General features: G+C 46.0%; 1 pseudogene; it reads left to right on the top strand.

Annotated features, from left to right (window-relative positions):
* The first annotated feature begins 16 nt into the window (after positions 1–16).
* LOC119360306 lies at positions 17–3696 on the top strand (annotated as a pseudogene).
* Positions 3697–6691: the final 2995 nt, after the last annotated feature.

The following is a 6691-nucleotide window of genomic DNA, read 5'->3' as shown; positions in this document are numbered from 1 at the left end:
GTGTTATTCTTGTTGAACACTGCAGAAGATTAAGATCCAAGCAAAAAACATCGATGCCGCAGCAGGAGAGATAGTTGATGTTTTGGAGGATACATGCAAAGGAAACGTTATCTACTTCAAGGGCTGGAGAGGATTGGGAGCATCCACAGTTCTCAATCTGGTAGCCCAACGCCTGAAATCATCAACAAGATCGAGCAAGTTTGATAAGGTTATCCATGTGGACTGCTCCGCGTGGAAAAGCATGAGGTCTCTGCAAAAGGCAGTAGCGGAGGAGCTGGAGCTTCCGCAGTCCGTGATGCCATCTTCGATCAGTATGACAAGGACGATGACTTCAATGGGAAAGATGAAGGCTCCAGAGAGGTGATAGCAGATATCAGGATTGAAATATTCAGAAAACTCTATAACAGTAGATTTCTGGTGGTTTTCCACAACGGAAGCAACAGATACATTGATTTGTATGAGTGTGGTGTCCCAGTAATATCACTTTTGGGTAACAAGGTCTTGTGGACCTGGCACGGGAGGTTTTGGGTGGGTCTCACTCTCAGATTAGAAGACGGGGAAAAGGTAAAGATGAAGAGTCAGACAGATGTTCGCTTATCTGCTTCTCCTGAATCTGAAGTTGAAGTGCTAGATATACTGCATGAAGAGGCTTTGGATGTTGCCAAGTGCACTGGGATTGTTCAGCCCGACGATATGAGCCACAAGATAGTCATGGAGTGCCTCATATACAGGGCACTGATTGCTACAGATTTGAAGGCCCATGCACCAAACTATTGGATCTGTGATGGTATTATACAGGGCCAAGACAATGCATCAGCATGGGACATTGGCAATTCTCTTCAGAGAAACATGAGCTTGGATTCACCTGTTATAGGATCTGATGAGGCTGCAGCTTTTTTGCTACATGTATTGAATGATTCACATGTTAACTGCTGGAATTTCACCACCCACAAAGAACTGCGAAATGATAACACTCATGTGCTGCCTCCACAGGTCACATCGTTCTTCCTTTCTGCAGATGAACCACGAACAAATACAACATCAATATTGCCAGTTGGCATGTTCCAACATTCACAAAGTAGCAAGCTGCGTGTGTTACATCTGTCTCATTGCATCTTCAGTTTTGTATCTCCTCCCTTCGTCCATTGTGCCCAACTAAGATTGCTCCATCTGGACCATTGCACAAATATCACAGATGATGACGAGCATCCAAGCCAGAATGAAGACATGGCATGTTTCCAGAAGCTATGGGTGCTAGATCTGAGGTACACAGAATGGTACTGGCTACTGTCGGAAAAGATGAAGAGGTTGATGGTTGAACTCAGGGAGCTGAATGTGGAGGGAGTCAAGCATGGGAGCATAAGTGATTTGTGTGGTGGTAGACCTAGCCTTGTCATACTTCGAGTAACAGCAGATCCAGTCCATATGGAGAACCAAGACACAAATAATCAAGCACAATTCCCCAATATGTCCAGTACAAACAGCCTTACGACATCTAGCTTCATCAACGACGTCCTGCCTCCGTGGCTCGAGTCATTTAGCTTCATCAACATAGCTGCAACTGCTGCCAACATATCTAGCATCTCCTTCCGGGGTTGTTCTCGATTGAAGAGTATACTTCTCAAAGGAAATTTGGGGAGCCTGCAGGAGCTGGACCTCTCGAGCACGGCAGTGAAAACCCTTGACCTCAGAGAAGTGGAAGCTCCAAACTTCAAGCGTGTCATGCTGCTGGGCTGCGAGAAGCTTCGTGCAATATTATGGCCAGCGTACGATGAAATGGTACGGGATTTGGAGAAGTTGCACATCAGCACTGTCCAATCTTCATCACCTAACCAGAACAATTGGGAAGAGAAGACCAAGGAGGCTACTGTTGCCGGAGGATCATCATCCATCCTTGGTTTTGGGGAATCGCAACTAGGCACCGGGCGTATTGCATCTTTTGACTTTAATTGGTACATATTTGTTGTGGATCCAAGGCTCATGTGGTCTCTTATGCCCTTTCAGAAAGAAATTGAGGGAAACTTTGTATACATGGAGATTGATTCATCTCCTGCCAGTGGAGCTACTGTTGGTGGCCGTGAAGTTACTCAAGGCATCGGGAGCCAGCAACAGTTTGCTCAATACTTATATGCAAGTGATGTCTTTCAAGAAGAACCGCAAGCTGTCAGTACTATCGAAGGTGTGATCAGCTGGATGTGGGCTTGTCCACCTACTCCTACTCCACTTCCACATGCAAGACGAAGAGAAGATGGAAAGAGGATCTTTACAGCAACAACACAACATTCAAAGGATTAATACTGGTGTTGCTTTAGCCCCTATTTTGATGTGTGATCATGCACGGATGCTGTATGTGCATGATAGCTATTCCACCACTTGCATTCCATGCCCACAAGGTGCAGAGTGGTGGTATCTTGAATGGTGCCGAGTTGAGAGGTGCCCCAAGCTTTGCTCTGTCTTTGCTACTCCCCAACTAAGTAGTGGGAAGCAAACCTTTTTCTATCTGTCTACATTCTGGGCACCCAGCTCCCTATGGCGTGCTACATCAGGAACTGGAGTACAACATACCAACCAGCTGGAGGATCCTTCAAACACCTAGAATTATTGCACCTGGACTATTGCCCCAGACTCATACATGTGCTTCCCTTGTCTGAGCATATGGACACCCTGCCTAGCCTGGAGACGCTCGAGATCGTGTGCTGCGGTGATCTGAAGGAAGTCTTCCCTTTGGACCCTAAGCGCCAACAGAAGCAGGAAATTATAAGATTTCCCAACCTAAGAAGGATCCACCTGTACCAGCTCTACACTCTACAGAGCATCTGTGGGAGCAGGATGTCAGCGCCCAACCTTGAGACCATCAGAATCAGGGGTTGCTGGGGCCTTACACGCTTGCCATCTGTCAGTAGCAGCACCACCAAGCGGCCCAAGGTGGACTGTGAGAAGGACTGGTGGGACAACCTGAAGTGGGACGGTCTAGAGGCGAACCACGACCCTTCGCTCTATGAATCATGCCACTCGCGATACTACAAGAAGGCCCACCTGCCAAGGGTCACCATTCTCAGGTGAGATATATTGCTCAATAACTTGGTGTGTTAGCGAACTTAAACTTGCTGTTTCTATCTGTACTACTTTTTTTTGTCCTGATACTATACGTGCATAGTATCATCCCATTGATGGTTTGTTCTGCTGCACTATTGTAGGTAATCAAATCCATCCATGGTCGATGATGGCTACAGGACGTCGGCCCTATGGCGCTACGGTGCTTAATTTGCCGAAGCTTTCTCTGAAGTGTGCGTCCGTGTGTGTTGTTGCCTTACTTGATGCTGCTTGATTGGTCCGTTTGGTTGTGTGAAATCTGCATCTGCATTGCCATTGGTTTGGTGGTGCGTCTTCTAGTTGAGTCTGATTTGGTTTATCTTGATCTTGTTTGTTTTGCTCATATTTTCTTGATGAAAGCCATATAGGCTTCAAAGTAAGCATGCATCATTTGGTTGGATAGATGATGAAGGGTACAAGCTTTGAGAGAAATAAATAAGAGAGGGCATTCAGCCTATGTTGCATGAGCACCCTGCCTGCTCATGCTGCTGCTATCCTGTTGCTCTCCATTTGTGTGTTGTGGAGTGTGATTTGTCAGCTACAGACTGATTATTGTAATGCTAAGCAATTCCTTCTACATTTATACAAATGGTGATTTGTGTGTGTGTCATACATAAACTGCAATTTTATGTTTTGTTATGCACTGATGGCATATAAGCTTGTAAAATTCACTTGGGTCAGTTTTTTCTTGACTAGTTGTTGCTGGAAACCGTTCATTTCTACTAACTAGATTTATGCTTGTATTAGAGTAGATAATAAGCCACATGCGGTTAACTGAGTAATTATAGGTCCTATTGGCTGTAGCAGATGTGGCTTAGGCTACTCCTATCCAATTGATGAAGGGGCGCTGATAGTCTGGGCCTGATACCAAACAGACGTCGCAACCAAACCTAAACATCTAAGACCTGAGGTCCCAACCAGGACGCCTGCTGGGTATGGGGCACCTACCAGTCCGGCGCACTCCTCAACCAGGACACCTGCCGGGTATGAGGCCGCCGCAGCCACCTGCCACCAAACCATCTTTAGTGATGTACTGCTGCACCACCTTGCCCGGCCTCTCTACCATCGACGCCACCACGGCAGGCAAAGAGTAGAAGCAGAATTCTTTTCTTATAAATTTGTCACTGAATAGCAGGAAAATTTTGCTCAACTAGCTAGCCTGCAGCACCTACAGGAGCAACCACCGGTGATTGTTTTAGCGAAATTTCAACGAATTCCGTGAATTAATTCTGGGACTTGGCTGTAGCAGATTTGGCTTAAGCAACTCTGAATTTAGGGAGACTAAAGATGTTAACAACCAATACATACATGGCAGACAAGTAGAAAGAGAAACCTTTTGTTATCAATGTGTCATTGAAATGGCAGAAAAAGTTTCTCAAGTAGCTAGCCTGCAGCACCTCGAGGAGCAACCACCAGCAAGTGTTTTCGCAACATTTTGACGAATTCAGTGAGGTCAGATGATTTCTGCAACAGGTTCAGATAAATGGCGGCGATAAGGGCATTGAGCAAGAGAGAAATAAATGAGAGGGCATTGAGCTTGTGCAGCATGATCACCCTGCCTGCTCATGCAGTGCTGTGTGTGCGTGTGTGATTGACTGAATACTATAATATTCAGAGGCAAGGCTATACGTATTTGCTGGTCAGTCTGTAGAAATTTTCCAAACAAAATTATTCAGAGGCACGGCCATACGTATTTGGTCGTAATTGTTTAGTTTCTCATCACTCGCTGTTTGACCCACCAAACCGACCAACTTTCACCCCATGGGCGACATAGGTTGTTTTGAGAGAGCTCACCCACTAGTGTCTCGACTCCCGCTAGTAGATAGGTAGGGTTTTAATCCTCAAAGGGGCGGCATTTGAATGGATGGCGGCGCTCCTTCGAGTCACTCTTCCGGGATCTGATCCTCCTCAAGTTCGACTGTTAGGAACGATTAGACGGAGCTCCGACATAGATTCCTGCCAGCTCTTAGGGACGGTGAGGTAAAGATTTCTCGCCATGCGTACACAATGACGATATTTGGTGTCAACTTCTTCAGATCGATTTAACGATTCAACGGGGAACTGCAGCTCCAGGACACTGGTCTGTAGCGTCATCAACAAGGTCAGGCTGGCTTCGGTACGGGAGTCGCGACAGCGGCACAATGGTCGTTCGGTGGTTCATGGACCTCGATGCAATTTTTATTATTTTTAAGGTGCTTTATACTTCCGGCGAATCTTTATAGGGCAATGCTAATCCGCGCGCGTCGGCAGGCTCGGTTTCCGACATGTAGCCAATTCCGGAAATGGAAAGGCTACAACGTGTACATAATTAAGGACATGTATAATGGTTGATAACAGAGTTTTATCTTAAGATTTGCATGTAATTTAGAGATGACAATAAAAAGGTGTTTACAATGGTTTATCTCTTCGCTTTATCTATAATAACGAGTTATTCCTTAAAACGTGGTGAGACATGTTGTGCTAAACCTTTTCTTATAAATTGTCTTTCCTCCATCTCAGCATTTATTCTATGGAGCACTCCTAAGATAGCACCATTGTACTCCCTCCGTTTTTATTTACTTCGCGTATTAGCTTTGATTAAAGTCAAGCTTTGTAAACTTTGAAAAAGTTTAGAAACAAAAATATTAACACATACAATAACAAATTAGTATCATTAGATTCATTATTGAATGTACTTTCGCATCATATAGATTTGTTATGATAAATATTTATATTATTTTTTATAAACTTGATCAAACTTTACAAAGTTTGACTTCAGTTAAATCTACTATGCAGACTAAATAAAAACAGAGGAAGTACATGCCCTAAGTGGAAGATTAAATTAGCATGACCCCATCCCGGCCCCCTTAAATCAGGGGGCGGGCGATTAGGTGTTAATTTGGTGGGCCAACATGCCATAATAACCAGGCCCTCACCGCAGCATGCAAAAGGAAGTGTGTCCTGCCCCATTTGCATTAATTACTCCATGTAGGCTCCGGGCGATCAAAAGGAAGCGGGTCCTGTGCTTTACTACTTCGTTGGAAAGTAACTGCAGCCTGAGAACGCATATCACGTGCCAACGCGCGAGTGCGAAGAATTTGATCTTTGTAATATATCTAATCTTTTTGAAAAAAAATATTGTTCCATCAATATAGTTTGAAATTTGTTTATTGGATTTAAATGATGCACAATTGGCTAGTAAAAAGGAAAAAAATGGGTACACACCCGACCGGCAGGGTCCACCTCAACTCTGGCGGGATCGGCGGGTCGCCTACTCAGGGCCGGGTGACCAGCAAGAACGCGTGGCCGAAGCAATACTCAAGCCTACCTTCGACCACCCGGTCGTCTATTCTTGTCATACTCTGTGAGCTCCAAAATTTATCGGCATCCCCCAGTGCTTGGGCGACGGCGTCTACGATACGGCTGCTGAGCGATAGGAAGGGACATGGCGGGCGACCTCCTCGACACGCGCTCGAGGCTGCCGGTGGGCATCGCGCGCTGCATACAAGCAGTGGCGTGGCCGGAGAGGCGCGGATCCTGTGCGACGAGCTCATCGGCGTCGCCGTGCGGGAGCTGCTCCAGCCTGGCGAGGCGCTGCGGTGGGCGGGCTGAACGCCGC

This window comes from Triticum dicoccoides, chromosome 2B, assembly GCF_002162155.2.
Source record: "Triticum dicoccoides isolate Atlit2015 ecotype Zavitan chromosome 2B, WEW_v2.0, whole genome shotgun sequence".
Classification (NCBI taxonomy): domain Eukaryota; kingdom Viridiplantae; phylum Streptophyta; class Magnoliopsida; order Poales; family Poaceae; genus Triticum; species Triticum dicoccoides.
This window is presented reverse-complemented; position numbering and strand designations above follow the sequence as displayed.